Source organism: Oncorhynchus kisutch, linkage group LG17 (genome assembly GCF_002021735.2).
Source record: "Oncorhynchus kisutch isolate 150728-3 linkage group LG17, Okis_V2, whole genome shotgun sequence".
NCBI classification, from domain to species: Eukaryota; Metazoa; Chordata; class Actinopteri; order Salmoniformes; family Salmonidae; genus Oncorhynchus; species Oncorhynchus kisutch.
In genome coordinates, this window is record NC_034190.2 from 60862448 (window position 1) to 60882970 (window position 20523).

Sequence of the window (20523 nt, forward strand, 5' to 3'; positions counted from 1 at the left end):
TTTTGGGGAATTTTCAGAGGTGGAAACTTTCCGTGGGAATTAACGGGAATATATGGGAATTAATGGAAATATATGAAAATTAATATTAATACCATTTAAATGTAGATGTTTTTGCATTGGATATATTTACCATATCAAACGGAGACAGAAACATAAACCTTTTAACTTTTCATAAGTAGAAATAATTGCACAGGATTAAATCCTTCCAATAAACAAAAAAAAAACAATTTAGTTACCAATTCAACTTTATTTCAATGAGTTGACTCTTCACATGGGATGATTTCACTGAACAACAAAAGAAAAGCAATACTGAATGATCCCCAATGATCCATCGCATCTCCCAAAAACGTTTTCAACATACATTTGTAAAATGATAGTCTAAAAACTAAAGCTTTGGTTGTCTTCCTCTCAGGCTTCCATGTCTTCTCCCTGGACCTCCTCAATGTCCACCTCTTGAACATCAGAGTCTGAGGCCTCATCTTCACTGTCACTTTCCAACCTTGTTGAGGATGGCTTGTTGTCCGGCTCAAAAAGCCTCAAATTTGCCTGGATGGTTACCAATTTTTCAAACCTTGTATTGGTCAACCTGTTGCGTGCTTTGGTGTGTGTGTTCCCAAACAAGGACCAGTTGAACTCTGAGACGGCTTCTGGAGAGAGTTTGCTGCACTGAAAGTAAAGGGTCTGAATAATTTTGCAGTTTTTGATTTGTTAAAAAAGTTTGAAATATCCAATAAATGTTGTTCCACTTCATGATTGTGTCCCACTTGTTGTTGATTCTTCACAAAAAAAATACAGTTTTATATCTTTATGTTTGAAGCCTGAAATGTGGCAAAAGGTCGCAAAGTTCAAGGGGGCCGAATACTTTCGCAAGGCACTGTACATAAGACCGATTTGAGCCAGTCAGTCACACTTGTCATTTGGCCTGATGAGTCCAAATTTGAGATTTTTGGTTATAACCTCTGTGCCTTTGTGAGACGCAGAATAGGTGAACCGATGATCTCCGCATGTGTGGTTCCCATCGTGAAGCATGGAGGAGGAGGTGTGATGGTGCCTTGCTCGTGACACTGTCAGTGATTTATTTAGAATTCAAGGCACACTTAACCAACATGTCTACCACAACATTCTGCAGCGATAAGCCTTCCCATCTGGTTTGCGCTTAGTGGGACTATAATTTGTTTTTCAACAGGACAATGACCAAATACCCCTTACACACCTCCAGGCTGTGTAAGGGGTATTTGACCAAGAAGGAGAGTGATGGAGTGCTGCATCAGATAACCTGGCGCCCACAATCACCTAACCTCAACCCAATTGAGATGACTTGGGACCGCAGAGTGAAGGAAAAGCAGCCAACAAGTGATCAGCATATGTGGGATCTCCTTCAAGACTGTTGGAAAAGCATTTCAGGTGAAGCTGGTTGAGAGAATGCCAAGAGTGTGCAAAGCTGTCATCAAGGAAAAAGCTGGCTACTTTGAAGAACCTCAAATATAAAATGTGTTTAACACTTTTTTGGTTACTACATGATTCCATATGTGTTATTTCATAGATTTGATGTCTTCACTATTATTCTACAATGTAGAAAATAGTACAAATAAAGAAAAACCCTGGAATTAGTAGGTGTGTCCAAACTAACTGTAGCCACCATAGCTAAACATCTAAAAATACATGGGAGTGATGAGGTAATAAATGTATGGTTTGAAGTAACGTCAAACCAAATAATTGAGTTAATTTGACCATTACATTTTGAACGTGCTGCATGCCCCATATACTCCTCTGAGGGCGAGGAACCATCTAACATTAAGTTGTAAAATACTGAACTTCGCCTTTAAGGGGAACAACCATTACAATTTAAACTCTACAGCTAATGATAAACCAATACCCTCTTTCGATACAGTGGGTAAATCCAAAGATTCTCATATTATGAGCAGTTTTGATAAAACTGCTAACCATACGCATAATGAGTTAAGATAAGGAAATGAACCCACTCCTAATTACTGCTAATTACCAGTTGAAATGTAGTTGATAAATAAACAGAAAACGTAATAAATACAATAATTATTACCAGTGCTAATTACATTTTCACATTATATCCCTAATGAGATGGACTTAGCATCACATATAACACAATGAGACTTCCACTAGGCCATTTAAGATGATGGTAGTTGGGATAAAGTCCTAGAGTGGAATGATAGGAATGATTTGTTAAGGGTATCATTGTATACATCAATCATCCAAGTGATAGCATGATGATGCTATTATGATATGAAAATCATATTCATCGCTATATTTCAGATATTAACGTCATATTCCTCTGTCCATTTGCATGTGATATTCAGTGGAAATCTAATCTAGACGGCTGGGCTGACTTTTAAATGACAGCGGTCAACTTGATCTGAAATTCAGTTACTGTTTATTCAGTAGGTGTAGATGCATGAAAAGAAAACACACAACTCTGTAAAGATCCAAATCAAACGTTTTATGATCTTTCTTTGCGGAATGATCCCGGCCACACCAACGGATTGATGATATACAACAATCCCAAGTGTAATATAGTGTGGACAGCCGAATCCAACAGCTATAATGACAGGTTCCAGGTACATTGAGTATGGTTACATGCACACATTAATGCGTTTATTGTGGATAGTCAGATTAATATAATAGTTAGATTAAAACGTTCACATGCTTTTCAAGAAGAACGATTTCCCTAAAAATTCTGTTTACATGGACACATCTGAAAACAGGCGACCTGATGGCACTCTGATGAATGCAGAAAATTGGCAATCAAAATAAACATTCTGCCACAGCGACCATGTTATTTTTGTGAAGCAAATTTGATTCGAGGTTTGAACATATGAAGTTTGTATGTGAAAACCACTTCTAAGACTCAAACATTCAGTTGTTCCCAACTCACTTCACTGGCACTAAAGAGGGAGGCTCGCTCAGCTGGTGCTAGCACATGCACAGATCATCTACACTTCTGGAACCCTACCTTTTTTAAAAAGGTATCTCTGACCAACAGATGCATATCTGTACTCCCAGCCATGTGAAATCCATAGATTAGGGCCTAATGAATGTATTTAAATTGACTGATTTCCTTACATGAACTGTAACTCAGTAAAATCATAGAAATTGTTGTGTTTATATTTTTGTTCGCTAACAAAAAAAAAACCGGTGACTTTACGACGAATAAGAAAAGCAAAATAAGGTGTTTACATGACTACTGCCATAATCTGTTTAATATCGAAATATTAATGTGCCTGCAGACATACTCATTGAGTTCAGGCTGACAAATGTTTATCAAAACATTGCCACATATTAGGAGTTCCCGAAATACTGGTCTCCACCTCTGTTGCACTGTAGAGGTAGGTGTGTGTGTGTGTGTGAAGAATTTGGCCCTGGCATTTTATCCACACAAGCACACATCACTGCCCGACCTGCCAACTAATTTTTCCCTGGTGTCACTGGTGCCACTAACTTTTACAGTTGGTGGCACCAGCCCATGACCCTTATAAAGTCATCCATAGTGCTTTATTAGGAAGTATGATAAATAGACTACTGGGGTATTCAAGAAATAAGTAGGTCTGCTCTAACACGTCCAAGCAGGAATGCATGATTCAAGATACACTATATATACAAAAGTATGTGGACGCCCCTTTCAAATTTGTGGATTTCGGCTATTTAAGCCACAACCATTGCTGACAGGCGTATAAAATCGAGCACACAGCCATGCAATCTGCATAGACAAACATTGGCAGTAGAATGGCTTTACTGAACAGTTCAGTAATCTTCAACGTGGCACCGTCATAGGATGCCACCTTTCCAACAAGTCAGTCCGTCAAATTTCTGCCATGCTAGAGCTGCCCCGGTCAACTGTAAGTGCTGTAATTGTGAATTGGAAATGTGTCTACGTGAAACAATGGCTCAGCCACGAAGTGGTAGGCCACACAAGCTCACAGAACGGGACCCCCGAGTGCTGATGTGCGTAAAAATCGTCTGTCCTCAGTTGCAACACTCACTACCGAGTTCCAAACTGCCTCTGGAATCAACATCAGGCCAATAACTGTTCGTCGGGAGCTTCATGAAATGGGTGGAGGATTTGGTGGAGGATAAATAATGGTCTGGGGCTATTTGTCATGGTTCGAGATAGGCCCCTTAGTTCCACTGAAGGGAAATCTTAAAGCTACAGCATACAATGACATTCTAGAAGATTCTGTGCTTCCAACTTTGTGGCAACAGTTTGGGGAAGGCCCTTTCCTGTTTCAGAATGACAATGCCCCCCAAGCACAAAGCAATATCCATACAGAAATGGTTTGTCGAGATCGGTGTGGAAGAACTTGACTGGCCTCCACAGAGCCCTGACCTCAACCCCATCAAACACCTTTGGGATGAATTGAAACGCCGACTGCGAGCCAGGTCTAATTACCCAACATCATCGCCCGACCTCACTAATGCTCATGTGGCTGAATGGAACCAAGTCCCCACAGCAATGTTCCAACATCCAGTGGAAACAAACTCCATATTAATGATGTTTGACGAGCAAGTAAACACATCCTGGTCATGTAGTGTATTTTGATATGCAACCTAATCCGGTGATTGTCATGAATTTTGGGTTGACAATTAGACTATAGTTGCATGATTGTTTTTTGTTCAATAGAGATTAAATCCATACATCTTTATGTGCACTAACTAACACCATAGGCTAATTAATTTGGGGTTCAACACCTGAGGAAGTTGAAACTCAAAACACTAGATCATTAACTGTTAATATAATACGGTAACACTTTACACCCAGCGTTAGAAAGACGTTATGACACGGTCAGAACTATAGCATAATATGTCAGAACAACTGACATAACCTGTTATAATATGGTCATAACATTGTCATGACACGTATATTTAGACCTGTTGTGACATATATTGCGTTATTTTATGGCTTGTTATGACACCTACATAAGACTTTTTTTTTTATAAAAAAAAATACCCAGGTAGTTATTTTATGGCTGGTTATGAGACCTAGATAAAAATGTTGAAACCCACAAAACCTACCACACAAGGTAAAACATTCGATTTCACCATGGCCTACGTGCCAAAAGTGTGTTTATGTTATATCTTTTTTATTTAACATATTAAATTATCATTGTAATTGCGCACACATTGATGTCAGACATGCACCTACTCCAATGGTCTGTTGCTGATGACTGGGATGAATGCAGGAGCAGATTTCAGGTGCAGTACAAGACACCCTCTTTTTGACTGAAGTAAGTAAAGTGTTACCTATAATACCCACTGCTAGTAGCCATCTATTCATCCAACAGTAAATGTCATGTCCTAAACAAATGCTGCAGTTGTAGGCTACTGCCCACGAGGCCTATTAGGCTTGTGCCCTGGCAATGACCGGTGCACATTCATGCTCGCACCGCTCTCAAAGCCATATCAAATATACTGGTGGTAAAAGAGTTGTTATTGAGCTGAATATTGAGAGTTGAGAAACAAAAATGATACCTACAGAAAGCTGAGACCCTCCTCTCTTTGATAGGAATAAGGGGGTGAAGTTTCCAAAGCTGTGTTTTCCCCGCAATTTGGAATTAGTACACAATCAGAACGCATTTTTCTCTCTCGAGTGCATAGGAGGAAAAGAGAGTGGCTCGCTCAACACAACAGCAGGCCCCAGCAAGGGCACAGGCACAGGGGCAGGGCAAAAACTTTCATTACAGAAATCATGAGGATATTGCAATTTACGGTTTGGCCAGATCGTGGTTTTAGTCGCCCAGAAAACAGAATGTTTTGATTGAGGGGAACATTGTAGAATATGTTCTTTCTACATTTACAGTGCATTCGGAAAGCATTTAGACCCCTTGACTTTTTCCACATTTTGTTACATTGCAAGCCTTGTACTAAAATGTATTCAATTGTTTTCCCCTCATCAATCTCCACACAATAACCCATAATGACAAGCGTAAACAGGTTTATATCATTTTTTGCAAGTATATTAAAAATCAAAAACAGAAATACCTTACTAACATAAGTATTCAGACCTTTTGCTATGAGACTCAAAATTGAGCTCAGGTGCATCCTGTTTCCATTGATCATCCTTGAGATGTTTCTACAACTTCATTGTAGTCCACCCGGGGTAAATTCACTTGATTGGACAAGACAAGGCACACACCTGTCTATATAAGGTCCCACAGTTGTCAGTGCATGTCAGAATAAAAACCAAGCCATGAGGTCAGAGCAGTTTTCTTTTCTGACCTCAGCTGTCTATCAGTAAACCATCTTGATAGGGGGTCCGGCCATTAACCACTGATCAGCCACAGGCTCATTACTGTATAATAGAGAAATTGCACAAAAGGGTCACCTTTTTCAAATGTTTGAATGTTTTATTTTTACATCAAAATAGATATGTCGATTTCGACACACACCCTACTAAAAACTGGTCCAGGCATCTGGCATTTGCCAGAAGGCCAATCGGCCTGTGTGTGGGTGCATGCGTGCGTGTGTGTGTGTTAGGCAAGTAGGAGGAAGAGTGGATTAGAGCCATATCTTCCACATGGCTACTTCCTAATCCTACCATCTGAGGTAAATATAAGACCAGGTGAGGTAACACTCCTGTCTCAGACACCTCTTAAACACTGGGGCATCTGCACAGAGAATGCCCCGAGGAACACTACTTTGGAAGTAGAATGGAACTTTGTTTTGAAGTGGAAATGCATCATTGGCCAACACACTTGACAGGACAAACTAGACTGGAGTTAAAATGTACTTTTTGATCTATAATACAACTCATTTCATAGCAGTTCCTGCAATAGATTAGCGTCCTGTCCAGGTGGTGTACTTATATCGAACACGTCATTCAATTTGTACCAATTAATCAGAATTCATTTGAAAAGGGTGGATTGACTGTGTACATGAAAAGGGAATTAGGGAATTAGTTTCATGATTTCCAAAAAGGTATCAGATGAGACAAAATGGGTGAAGTCACTGTGAAAGAATGCTGTCAGTTTTTGTTCCCGTCTCTCTGTGTTCAGATCCGGTTATGAGCAAAGGGCAGAGGAAAAAAATAATAAGAGAAAAACAAACAAAACCAGAGAGGAACATTCGTTTGACGACTGCACGGATATAAAAAATGCAGGTCCTTATGTAAAAACAGGTTTTGATGTGTCATGACATGAAATGCTTTTCATTACATTTTTCAAGCATGACCTCACATTCTGCAAAAATGTACACACCCATGGGACAAGCACATTGAGGTAAAAACACAAATAATAAGTGCCAGGTTGAAAGATGGTTCACGTCTGAATGGGACAGGTAGTTCGTGGCATGTCATGTTCTTTTTTTAATAGAGGTTTTGTCCATGTATTTTTTAAATCAAAGTTTACCTTGATTTTGTTCAAAAGTGTAAACAAATAGTGTACCCAAATAGTTGTTGAGATATACATGAGATTTGGAGGGATATTTGGTCAAAACAGGTGTTTAACCAGATAAAGAAAAATAAATGCACACTGCGGTGTTAAAAATGTACAGTGCCTTCAGAAAGTATTCATACCCCTTGACTTATTCCACATTTTGTTGTGTTACAGCCTGAATTAAACATTTATTTAATAACTGTTTTCCTTCACCCATCTACACACAATACCCCATAATGACAGAGTGAAAACCTGTTAGAACTGATATTTAAAAATGTTTTGAAAATGAAATAGATAAATATCTAATTTACATAAGTATTCACAATACATGTTAGAATCACATTTGGCATCGATTACAGCTTTGAGTCTTTCTGGGTAAGTATCTAAGAGCTTTGCACACCTGGATTACACAATGTTTGCACATGACTTATTTTTTTATTTCTTCAAGCTCTGTCAAGTTGGTTGTTGATCATTGCTAGACAGCCATTTTCAAGTCTTGCCATAGATTTTCAAGCCAATTTAAGTCAAAACTGTAACTAGGCTACCCAGGAACATTCAATGTCGTCTTGGTAAGCAATTCCAGTGTATATTTGGCCTTGTGTTTTAGGTTATTGTCCTGTTAAAAGGTGAATTGTATCTGTTGGAAAGCAGACATAACCAGATTTGGCCTGTGCTTAGCTTAATTCTGTTTCTTTTTATCCTAAAAAAAACTCCCTAGTCCTTACCGATGACAAGCATGCCCACAACATGATGCAACCACCACAATGCTTGAAAATGTAAATAGTGGTACTCATTGATGTGTTGGATTTGCCTCAAACATAACGCTTTGTAATATGGACATAAAATGTATTTCTTTGCCACATTATTTGCAGTTTTACTTAAGTGCCTTTTTGCAAACAGGATGGATGCATGTTTTAGAATATTTTATTCTGTACAGGCTTCCTTCTTTTCACTCTGTCATTTAAGTTAACATTGTGGAGTAACTACAATGTTTTCTCCTATCACAGCCATCAAACTCTGTAAGTGTTTTAAAGTCACCATTGGGTCATGGTGAAATCCCTGAGCAGTTTCCTTCCTCTTTGGCAACTGAGTTAGGAAGGATGCCTTTATCTTTATAGGGACTGGGTGTAATGATACACTATCCAAAGTGTAGTTAATAACTTCACCATGCTCAAAGGGACATTCAACGTCAGCTTTTTTTATACCCATATACCAATAGGTTACCTTCTTTGCGAGGCACAGGAAAACATCCCTGGTCTTTGTGGTTGAATCTGTGTTTGAAATTCACTGCTCAACTGAGCGGCCTTACAAATAATTGTATGTGTGGGGTCCAGAGACAAGGTAGTCATTCAAAAATCATGTTAAACACTATTAGTGATTCCACATAACTTATTCTGTGACTTATTTAGTCTTGCCATAACAAAGGTGTTGAATACTTATTGACTCGACGGTTCAGCTTTCCATTTTTTATTAATTTGTAAAAATGTCTAAAAACATAATTAAACTTTGACATTATAGGGTATTGTGTGTAGGCCAGTGACACTAAATCTCAATTTAATCAATTTTAAATTCAGGCTGTAACACAACAAAATATGGAGAAAGTGGGGTGAATACTGTGAATACGTTCTGAAGGCACTGTATTTATAAAGATTCACATGGATGAGAGGCAGCATGACGAGCAGGCAGAGATCAGCTGGACACTGCTAAAAAGGTACAGGTCAAGGGCTAAGCTTATAAAGTACTCATAACTGCCTATAGTACTCTTGCCACAGAATTACTGTTTACATGCACTATGGAAGATGTCAATCAGTCTCCAAGATGGGATCTGATATGTGGCACAATCCCTCTCTCAGTCTCTCTCAGTCGTAATCTCGCTTTCTCCTTCACTCGCCCCCTTCTCTCCCCCACCCCCAACAATGATGTCTACAGTTTACAAGTGGACACATAGCTTATATGGAGTTCGTTTCAAGTGTTTTTGAGTACGAAAGGGACTCTAGGTTTCTGTTTCCCGGACAGTAATGTACACTTACTCTGTATAAATTGATACATTTATTGGACATATTTCCATACAGTCTATATCCTGAAAGTGCAGTACGGTACTGTAGTGTTAAGGGGACGTTGATACTCGGATCTCTATTTCAAGGAATTACACAACTTTTTCCTCAAACAATGGATTTGACCTTTGAAGTTGAAAAAGACACAATCAAAAGCTAGGCCTTTGATAGGGGAAAAAGCAAGGTTAAAAAAAGTTGAAATATTACCTATGTCTGTTTTGAAAACCTAGTCAGAACTTGTGAATACAGTGGCACATACCATTTTGACTCTGCTGATAAAAAAGGATCACAAGAAACTATAAGACACTAACCCAGTCAATGACTGTACACGCTGCGCTTCAAATTAAAGTCTTTTTCAAGTCTTTTGATAAAATACCTTTTCATCTATTGAGCCGAGCTAACCTGTCAACTGAATTGAAGTAATCAACGCGTACCCTAATCTCTGTACATATGATCTGAAAACAAAGTGACGACTACTGTTGAATGAAAAGGCTACAAATTACACAAAATTACTCTTAATTCACTTTTCCTTTATTCATTTCTCTAAAAGCTCTTAGTTGCTCATACTTAGGTCAGATCTGATACCATTGCTAATTGGAACTCGTATTTGCCGCAAATCAAACAAAGTCAGATGACAGTCTAGATTAAGGTATCTGAAGATCTGTTTGAGTCCTTTGAGAAGTCGTCTCTTTGTAGTCGGACTCTTTTATGGACCTTTTTACAGCTGTTTTATTCATTTTCTTTGGGAAAAAAAGTACCAGAGCGGTACAGCAGGACAGAGGAGGCCAAACTAGTTTTCAGACAGTAAGAGGGGCAACCTGTCCTGAGAAATGTCAAACGGAGTTCCGGAAGCTTTAAAAAGTCTTATGTACAGTATGTGCAAGTTCTCACATTTGAGGACCGGGTTAAAACCTCTGAACCTGAATGGCAAGATTTTCTATTGTACCATGTTCATCCCTCCCATCGGTTAAACACAAGAATGTAGCGTGCCCACTCCCTGACAGAGGTACATACTATAGGCAAATCCAGTACATACGTAAGCATACCCCATTTTCTATTGAAGCAGTTTGAAAGCACCATACAGGCTCTCCTCTTACACTGATCTATGTTGAGTGTATTGTCCAGACAAATATAGATATATATTTTGACTCTTTGGAAATTATTGTGTAGATCAAATCCCACACCTAAACTATGCTTCCCTCAAAACGGTTAATTAGAAGAAGATTGTAATCCGTCTCTTTTTTTGCTGGATAATGGATCAGACGCAAGATGCGATCAAACTTCAATCTCCCTCCAGATGTCATGTGATCTCTCATTCTTTTATCTATTAATGATTTCAAAGGCTTCCAACCATTATTGCTTTTATTCTCTGAAATAAAACCCAGCTGCTCTCTTTATGTGTGTGTGTGTGTGTGTGTGTGTGTGTGTGTGTGTGTGTGTGTGTGTGTGTGTGTGTGTGTGTGTGTGTGTGTGTGTGTGTGTGTGTGTGTGTGTGTGTGTGTGTGTGTGTGTACGCACATGTGCATCCTTAAGAATAAAAAATAATGTTGGAAGAAGCCTCTAATTCATAAAAAACACACATCCAAAATCCAAACAGCAGTTGCACTTTTATTTCTCTCAAATATTTGGGGCTCAAACATATAGAGAAATATTAGGGGTAGTAAAGCATACAAATTGTTTACATATTCCCTCAAGCTGCTTCTCTTACCAGTGGGGCCCAACCAATTTAAAAGAGTGTGAACTTGCCATGTGCACTACTGGAGGGGAGAGTGGGGTAAGTTGAGCCAAAGGGTTAGTTGAACCAACCATTGTTTCTGGGAACCATAAACAAAATTAATCATGTGACCAAATATTTAGGAAGTGGTCATCATTTCATGGAGTCTGTGAAGGAAGAAACTACATGAAAAAAAGTGGTAAGTTAGTTCCCAAAAACATTTTCACAAAGTCAAATCAATTTATTGTGTTAAGGTTTCATGATGCTTGTATCTAAACCAAAGTAGATCGTTTTGTACATCAGCTGGGGTCTCTATAAGCTACAATATGAGGTCCTAAACCTAGCATGAAAGTGTATCATTGTAGCTGTGTGGTCGAATATAGTCAAAATGTTTGCCTTGGGGTAAGTTGAGCCAATTAGTAAATGGCCACCATACCCTATATGATTATGATGATTATGATTACATTTAGTCAGTTTTATGCATAGTATTTTTGCAATGTGCCCCATGTATACTAATGTAAAACAAGCAGGGGTCTGGCCCTCCTTGAGGTTCTTGAGGGAGCAGCCAAGGAATTGAGAGAAGGGAAGAAGTCAATATGAGCAGCAGCAAGGGATGAAAAGATAAACAATGACACTGAAGAGGTACACTGCCAAAAAAGAAAACGAACATGTACCTGTACGAAAGAGGGGCTATGATAGAGTAGCAGAGGCACACAAGGTCTTATCGGAGTCTGAGCTCGCTAAACATATCAAGAATTTCATGGACCAGTTTCGTGGGCTTTAGTAGCCTCATATGCAGAGAACTTGCCTATGCATTAGCACAGCGAAATATCATCACTGTCCCAGAAAACTGGTCAAGAAATTGAATGGTAAGTGATATTGAACAGAGAGATCTGTATCTCAATGCTGGCATACATTTAATATAGACAATCTACCACACCCCCATCCCATGAATTCAACTTTGACCTAGCAGCATCATCACCCACTGTAATAGGACACAAACACCCACTTACCCCAAGGCAGCTCAACTTATCCTGTCCCTATGCTCAATTTCCCCACACCTCAGGTAAATTGTGCAACGAGACCACTTTTATGGACAAGCTATGTTTTCAAAACTGTTATGTCTACATTAATTCTGAATATTTCCAGGGATACACAACATCCTGAAATATATGTGGATACAATATCTTCATTAGAAAGAATACTATATTTCCCTTGACATAGTGATGCTGAATTGAAAAAAGGCTCAACATACCCCACTCTCCCCTACAGTGTGTTTGTAGACACGCTGATTATGCATGCGAGGAGTGGTTCTGTCTTTTATTGAAAAATTTACACCCGTGCTGTGATTTATATAAATCAGTAGTGCCCACAAAGCAGTAAAACTCTAATTGTTTCTTCCATTTTGAAAGTATAGTGTCCATTAAGGATGCAGGAGGTAATAAAGGGGACTTTTAATCAATCCTCTCTTGTTGATGAGTTGATGTGTGAATGGGCCTCCCTACCTGACAGTCCTTTTTTTCTGACTGAGAACAAAGGAAAAAGGAGATACAATTCACCATACTGGCATTGTTTTGTTTGCTGTTTGAAAAGGTAAATGAAAGCAGGTGAATGTAAGTTAACGATACTTGTCAGACTGTCAAAATGTACATCTTCAGAATCATTTGATGGGCGGTTTAATATTTGCTAGGTGAAACAAAAACAAACTTGATTCAAAAACACCTTCTCAAAGTGTGAGGAAAATGTTGTTTTGCCTTGACCCATCACTTCCTGTTTATGCACTTCTGATTGAATAGGGGCCTATACGATCCTGCTGCTTAAGTGCATATATCAGGGGCAACTGATTGGAATCCCCTCATCTTCTAAGTGCTAGAGACCCTGCTTCCCAGCCATGACGGTATTATGTAGCTCTTTTAGACTGAGTGCAGTAGCGTGCCACGTTGACCCCGTTTTCACCTCTGTACTGACCCCTTCATTCTCAGATTAGGCCGTGTGACCCCTCGTCGACCGGCTGGCACGGCCACAGTAAATCCTGGAGGCTTGCTCATGCTAGGGACCTTAGGTAATTAATAAAATCCCCATTACATGCCTTGTGCCCGTTGTTTGCTATTTCAACACCCCATTTGTGCCACGATTACAGTCATTATCAGTCACCGCCATTAATTCTCTACCCGATGCCAGAATTGCATACTAATAAATTGGGCTCTAAAATGTTTTACCTTTCAAGGAGTTGTGTTGGAGGCAGGCCAGCAAGTGCCACTCCAGATTAGGAGTCATCTAGTGACTCGGAAAGGGCCCTTTGAATAGGGCTGCTGCATCTTTGGAGATAGTTCACATTTCCTCTTTGATTATTTTCTCTTCCCCTCCAAAATGAATCTTTATTAAGCTTAAATCCTAAATAAATTGAAATTAGCAGACTGCAAAATATTGCTTTCTTTTCTCTCGCCCCTTTCTCTCGTGCCGCCATGCAAATTATAATGCTTATTTATGTAAATGAGGTGTGGTCTTTAATTAGTTTTGCTTGAAGGCATTAAATACGTGTATTCTTTCCCCAAAAAACTATTTGTTTTGTTGCTCTTTTTGGTTTAAGTTCAAAATGACTGATTATGGCAACAAAAATATTCATTAATTTGATTGTTTTCTTCTTTCCTCCCTCTTTCAGGGTATTATCTTCTCCACCCACTTCCTGGAAGAGAGGGTATTCTCTCTGTGTAATGGAGATGCCTCTTCAAATGGGGCTAACTTGCAAAGCCTTTTCTACAGGCCTCAGGCTGGAACTACATTATAGAAAGCACTTTCTTAGGTCTACCTACTCCTAAAACTATCATACAATACCTTTGTCATGAATGAATTCTGGCATTGGGCAAATCAGATCAAGCCTACATCCTGTTCCTCCCCGCCTATCGGCAGAAACTTAAACAGGTAGCACCCGTGGTAAGGACTGTTCAACGTTGGTCAGACCAATCGGAATCTTTGCTTCAGGATTGTTTTGATCATGCCGACTGGGAAATGTTCCGGGTCGCCTCTGGGAATAGTATCGACATACACACTGACTCAGTGACTAGCTTCATCAGGTAGTTGTTCCTACAGTGACGATTACAATTCATCCAAACCAAAAACCGTGGATAGATGTCAGCATTTGCGTAAAACTGAGAGAGCAAATCACCACATTTAACCATGGCAAGGTAACTGGCAACATGGACCTCCTTAAGGCAAAGTGGAGTCGCAATTCAAAGGTTCAGACATGAGAGACATGTGGCAGGGACTCCAGACAATCAAGGCTTATAAAGGGAAAGCCAGCCACGTCGCGGACACCGACTCCTCACTCCCGGACAAACTAAACACTTTCTTTGTCCGCTTTGAGGAAAACAACACAGAGCAGCCGACGTGGACAGCCGCCACTGACAAGAACTGTGTGCTCCCGATTTCTGTAGACGATGGGAGTAAGACATTCAAGTGCGTTAATGACCATATCACCTCCACCTTACCCAACACCCTAGACCCACTACAATTTCCATACCGCCCCAACAGATCCACGGACGACTTAATCTGTATTACTGTATTCTCAACATAGCTCATCCTATAACTACTGCTGTACATACCTTTTTCCTAATTATATATTGTCCATACACACCACGTATTTATATTCCAGACTCTGAAATTGCTTGTTCTGATATTTAAAAAAAAAATTGGATCTTTGGATTATTTGTATATTAGTATTGTACTGTTAGACATTTACTGCACTGCTGGAGCTAGACACACTTTAACATCTGCTTATCTATGTACGCGACAAATAAATGTTGATCTGTTGCCATAACTTCACTGTAAACCTTCATGAAACTCACTCACGTTATTGGTTCAAACATACTGTAGGCTATATGTGTGTTTGTATAATGATGCTACTGTACAAAAGTGACATTTGCTTAGTTATTGGTACATTTCAATATCTCTCACAACGCTAAGGGGTGACTATTCAAAGCTGCATTGTGTTTCTTCTTTCCGGTGTTTGTACCATTTGCATTTGGTCCGTGTCATAGACACACAGTACCATAGACACACGGTACCATAGACGCACTGTACCATAGACACACAGTACCATAGAGACACAGTACCATAGACACACAGTACCATAGACACACAGTACCATAGACGCACTGTACCATAGACACACAGTACCATAGACACACAGTACCATAGACACACAGTACCATAGACACACAGTACCATAGACACACAGTACCATAGACACACAGTACCATAGACGCACTGTACCATAGACACACAGTACCATAGACACACAGTACCATAGACGCACTGTACCATAGACACACAGTACCATAGACACACAGTACCATAGACACACAGTACCATAGACACACAGCACTATAGTACGCAACGAGACAAGAGACTGTGAGACATGTCATCAATCAAATGATAATACCAAATGTAAATTCCGACAGCCTGTCAGCTTTCAGTGCCCAGCTCTAAACTGAAGTGCGATGACCTCTTAAACGACTTTCAGACTGATTTGGGCTTTATTTTCATATTTGTTTAAAAGGATTTTCAGTGTTACAGTAAATCTCACACCCGACACCTTTTTTATGCATTTCATGTTGATTTACAGTGTGGTGTTGAGTGGCTATCGAACACAAAACTGCTTTATGTCATTGCGGAGAGGTGTCGGGTCAAATTCAGTTACCGGTAGATACAGTAGAGTGACTCTCACTGTCACGCCGTATTTCACGACACCTAAGGTTGAAAAAAAGCTCAAGTTTATGTTGGATTATTGTTCAATATGATATCAATATTCAGCATCACCTCAACTCCTCAGAAGGACTGAAATGGCACACTCCGCAAGTTAAGATGCCCCCACCTCTGTCCCCCCCGCCAACATGATTTATGGAAAGGAAGCTAAAACCATTATAGCGTTTTTATTATTATTGTTCTTTCAAGGCTAATGCAACAATAGATTTTTGCATGATTGATTCTTTACACTAAACATTAGGGGATTGCATTAATTTAGCATAGAACAGCTAAATGGCATGGGATTACATACTGTGGTCCCCCCCCCCACACATTGTATTATAAATACTCTACATATTAATACTCATTCTGAGCGAGTATTGATCAGATCACTGCGTAAATATTTGACTTCATCGTAGTGTTCCTCACATTGTTTTTAACTGTAGGCTAGTCTGTTTGGAAATTAAATTTTCTCTGGTAAGAAATACTAATAATAGCCTTCCATTTATCCTGGACGACTTGTGCTAAATGACTAAATGCTTTGGAAATTCAACTCACAGCTGGGTCAATGGTGTGCAAAAAAATAAAAAATAAACGCTGAAAGCGAGAGACTTTGATAGTCTCTCATCCACCCCCTCCTTTCTGCAAAATATTACAACTCAGGCCTCTTGTGGGAGGGAATATGGCAGCAATATGCTCAAACTTCAATCAGCTGGGAGGAAATTCCACTTGTAATAAGGAGGAACTGGTTTTAATCGCTGCTCTCCATCCTCCAGTTCCTTCCATGGGCTTCAGCTGTCAGGGAACAGGGAGCAGCGACATCAACTCCTCTTTCATGACATCTCTGGGAGGGAGCACAACCCTTCAGACCCCAACTGAACCCTACGGATGAATCCCAACAGTGGTAGCAGCTTTGATGACCTAGATAATGTTTTGATTACTCTTCCATACACCCCTGGTTTCTCTAGTCTTGAGAAATGGTAGCCAGGTACAATTCATTGAGAACTTTATCTCAGCCCTGTGCCTTCATTACAGAATCCACAGTATCTTATACGGGGTTGGCCTGCTATAGGAGTTTCAGACCAATCAGATCTAAAATGGCAGATTGATTGCTCCTTGCTCCTCTTCATCATAATTCTGAACAGATCATCGGTGTTGCGGGTTTGAATCCTTATTTCAGGCTGGTTCTAGAAGGGATAGGGAGAGGATCAAACACTTCCAATCCTGTCATACATGTACGGTCAGGGTGTATTAATTCATGCACACTGTAGGAAAATGTTTTGCAACAAAAACAAGTTTCCTATTAGACAAATTCAGGTAGGTCCCTCCCTGTTTCGTCCCATTTGCTTCCGTTTGGTTCCTACGGAATACACCCCTAGTTTACAACATAACGGAAAGAACCAAAAACTCCCACAGTTGACTCACGCTTTGGCTGTCTTTTTCCAACATTTGAGTCTAGCGGGACTGCGTGTGTCTGCTCCCCTGCTCATGTCCAGGCCGTACACAGGTAGTGATGGGCACCCGGCCAACTGATCTATCGCCCAAAGTGCTAATTTGTGCCACTCCAGTGTGCACAATACTATAATTACCCGAAAACGTAAACTGGAAGTTATGCCTGACAAAAACATGTTTCTGTCATAAAACTCAGCTTTTGGTGATGGTGAGAGGATTATAGGACATATTAATAGGATAAGAAGTCTGAGAGGCATGGCACTTTTCCATTTATCTTGTGGAAAAATCTTCGACAAAAACACCTGGTACACTAACTGCCTGAGTATGAGCACTAAAAAACTGTGAGCAGTCATTGGGCTGTTATATAACGTACTGTCGCATCTAAAACAGTTCTATTGACACAGTAATGCAACTTCAAATCAGTCTATTCATAATCTTGATTGTCATAATGTTTAACAAGTTAACAAGATACCCAGTCACATGACCTGTGGAGGAATCTCAATGAAACAACGTTAATAAATGATTCATATGGAACAGATCCTTGCTCTTTCTTCCTGCAGTGGTCTTCCTTTCTCAAAGTGTTCTAATATCTCTAAGAAGATCAGTCCAGATGGGCTCTACAACACAAGACAAAATTGTATTTTGACGAAGGAATATCTTTCCTGCCTACTGCAAGTGTCAATGTTCACCTGTATCGTCATTTTTTCCCCCCAGCAATTTAGCTTGAAAAACAAGTGACTACTTTGCACACAAGGAACAGTAAATTTCAGTAAGTTTGTGTGTTCGTTGCATTTGTTCAATTCATATCAGCCCACGAATGTCAGAAATCCCACAGTATACAGTACCAGTCAAAAGTTTTGGGTTTATCTTTACTTCTACTATTTTCTACATTGTAGAATAATAGTGAAGACATCACAACTATTAAATAACACATATGGAATTATGTAGAAACCAAAAAAGTAGCCACCCTTTGCCTTGGTGAAAGCTTTGCACACTATTGGCATTCTCTCAACCAGCTTCACCTGGAATGCTTTTCCAACAGTCTTGAAGGAGTTTCCACATATGCAGAGTACTTGTTGGCTGCTTTTCCTTCACTCTGAGGTCCAACTCATCCCAAACCATCTCAAATTGGGTTGAGGTCGGGTGATTGTGGAGGCCAGGTCATCTGATGCAGCACTCCATTACTCTCCTTGGTAAAATAGCTCTTACAAAGCCTGGAGATGTGTTTTGGGTCATTGTCCTCTTGAAAAACAAATGATAGTGGGACTTAGTGCAAACCAGATGGGATGGCATATTGCTGCAGAATGCTGTGGTAGCCATGCTGGTTAAGTGTGCCTTGAATTCTAAATAAATCATAGACAGTGTCATCAGCATAGCTCCCACACCATCACACCTTCTCCTCCATGCTTCACAGTGGGAAGGACACATGCGGAGATCATCTGTTCACGTACTCTGCGTCTCACAAACACATTGCGGTTGGAACCAAAAATCTCAAATTTGGACTCATCAGACCAAAGGACAGATTCCCACCGGTCTAATGTCCATTGGTTGTGATTGCTTGTGATTCTTGACCCAAGCAAGTCTCTTCTCCTTATTGTTGTCCTTTAGTAGCAATTCGACCATGAAGGCCTGATTCATGCAGTCTCCGCTGAACAGGTGATGTTGAGATGTGTCTGTTACTTGAACTCTGTGAAGTATTTCTTCGGGCTGGAATTTCTGAGGCTGGTAACTCTATAATGAAAATATAATCTGCAGCAGAGGTAACTCTGGGTCTTCCTTTCCTGTGGTGGTCCTCATGAGAGCCAGTTTCATCATAGCGCTTGATGGGTTTTGCGACTGCACTTGAAGAAACGTTCAAAGTTCTTGAAATGGTAGGGATTGACTGATTTTCATGTCTTAAACTAATGATGGACTATCATTTCTCGTTGCTTATTTACCATAATATGGACTTGGTCTTTTACCAAATAGGGCTAGCTTCTGTATACCACCCCTACCTTGTCACAACACAACTGATTGGCTCAAACGCATTAAGAAGGAAAGAAATTACACAAATTAACTTTTAAGGAGCCACACCTGGGGCGGCAGGGTAGCCTAGTGGTTAGAGCGTTGGACTAGTAACCGGAAGGTTGGAAGGTCAAATCCCCGAGCTGACAAGGTACAAATCTGTCGTTCTGCCCCTGTACAGGCAGTTAAACCACTGTTCCTAGGCCGTCATTGAAAATAAGAATTTGTTCTTAACTGACTTGCCTAGTTAAATAAATTTGTTGTAAATAAATTGAAAGAATGCCAAGAGTGTGAAAAGCTGTCCTCAAGGCAAAGGGTGGCTACTTTGAAAAATATCAAATATATTTTGATTTGTTTAAAACTTATTTGGTTACTACCTGATTCCATATGTATTATTTCATACTTTTGTCATTATTATTCTACAATGTAGAAAATAGTCAAAATAAAGAATGAGTAGGTGTGTCCAAACTTTTGACTGGTACTGTATATCTGTTGGTGTGGCTCAAATTTCTCTACAAACACATTGTGCAAGATGTTTGTTTTAATAATAGGACTGTCAGCGACAGAATACATTTTTTTTCTTGGCAAGGACAGTCGATGTCTGGAATGCTCTCTTTAAGATATGACTCGCAAAAATGATTCTACTTTAAGTGTCAGTAGGGATAACAAGCCAAAGAGTGAATGCAAGCTCAAGAGCTACGGGCTCACATCAAGTGGGCTGTACGGCTCAGCAACACTATTGAGTGTGAAATGGTATCTTTGAGGCCTCAGATTTCTATGCCTCAAGGGCCCCTCAGCCCTTGCCCGATGCATGGGCACACAAACAATGGTACGATATCCAAATATTTAACTTATGTCCTGTTAAATCCACATCACTTTAGCTTGTTAGAGTCTAAAGAATCAAAAGATGAAAATTACAATTAAAAAAACATACTCCAGGTCAAATACAAATTGACCCCAGTAACCTCTAGCAGACAGAAAAAAAGGAGACAAAATGTCTTTGAGAACACAAAACAAGACAGACTGGTTCAAGGCTTATTTAGAAAAATATCATTATTAGAATAGATGTAATTATCCCGACATTCCAAAGATGCGCAGTAAAGTTGAAACCTATGCTAACGTTTTGTGTATAAGAATATGTGAATTATTGTGGGTG

At 39.7% G+C, this 20523-nt stretch overlaps 1 protein-coding gene across 1 annotated transcript in view; it reads right to left on the reverse strand.

The window, feature by feature from the left end:
- casz1 (castor zinc finger 1) overlaps positions 1-20523 on the reverse strand; it is a 246598-nt gene that overhangs the window by 187828 nt on the left and 38247 nt on the right. The gene's annotated exons all lie outside the window — the stretch shown is intronic.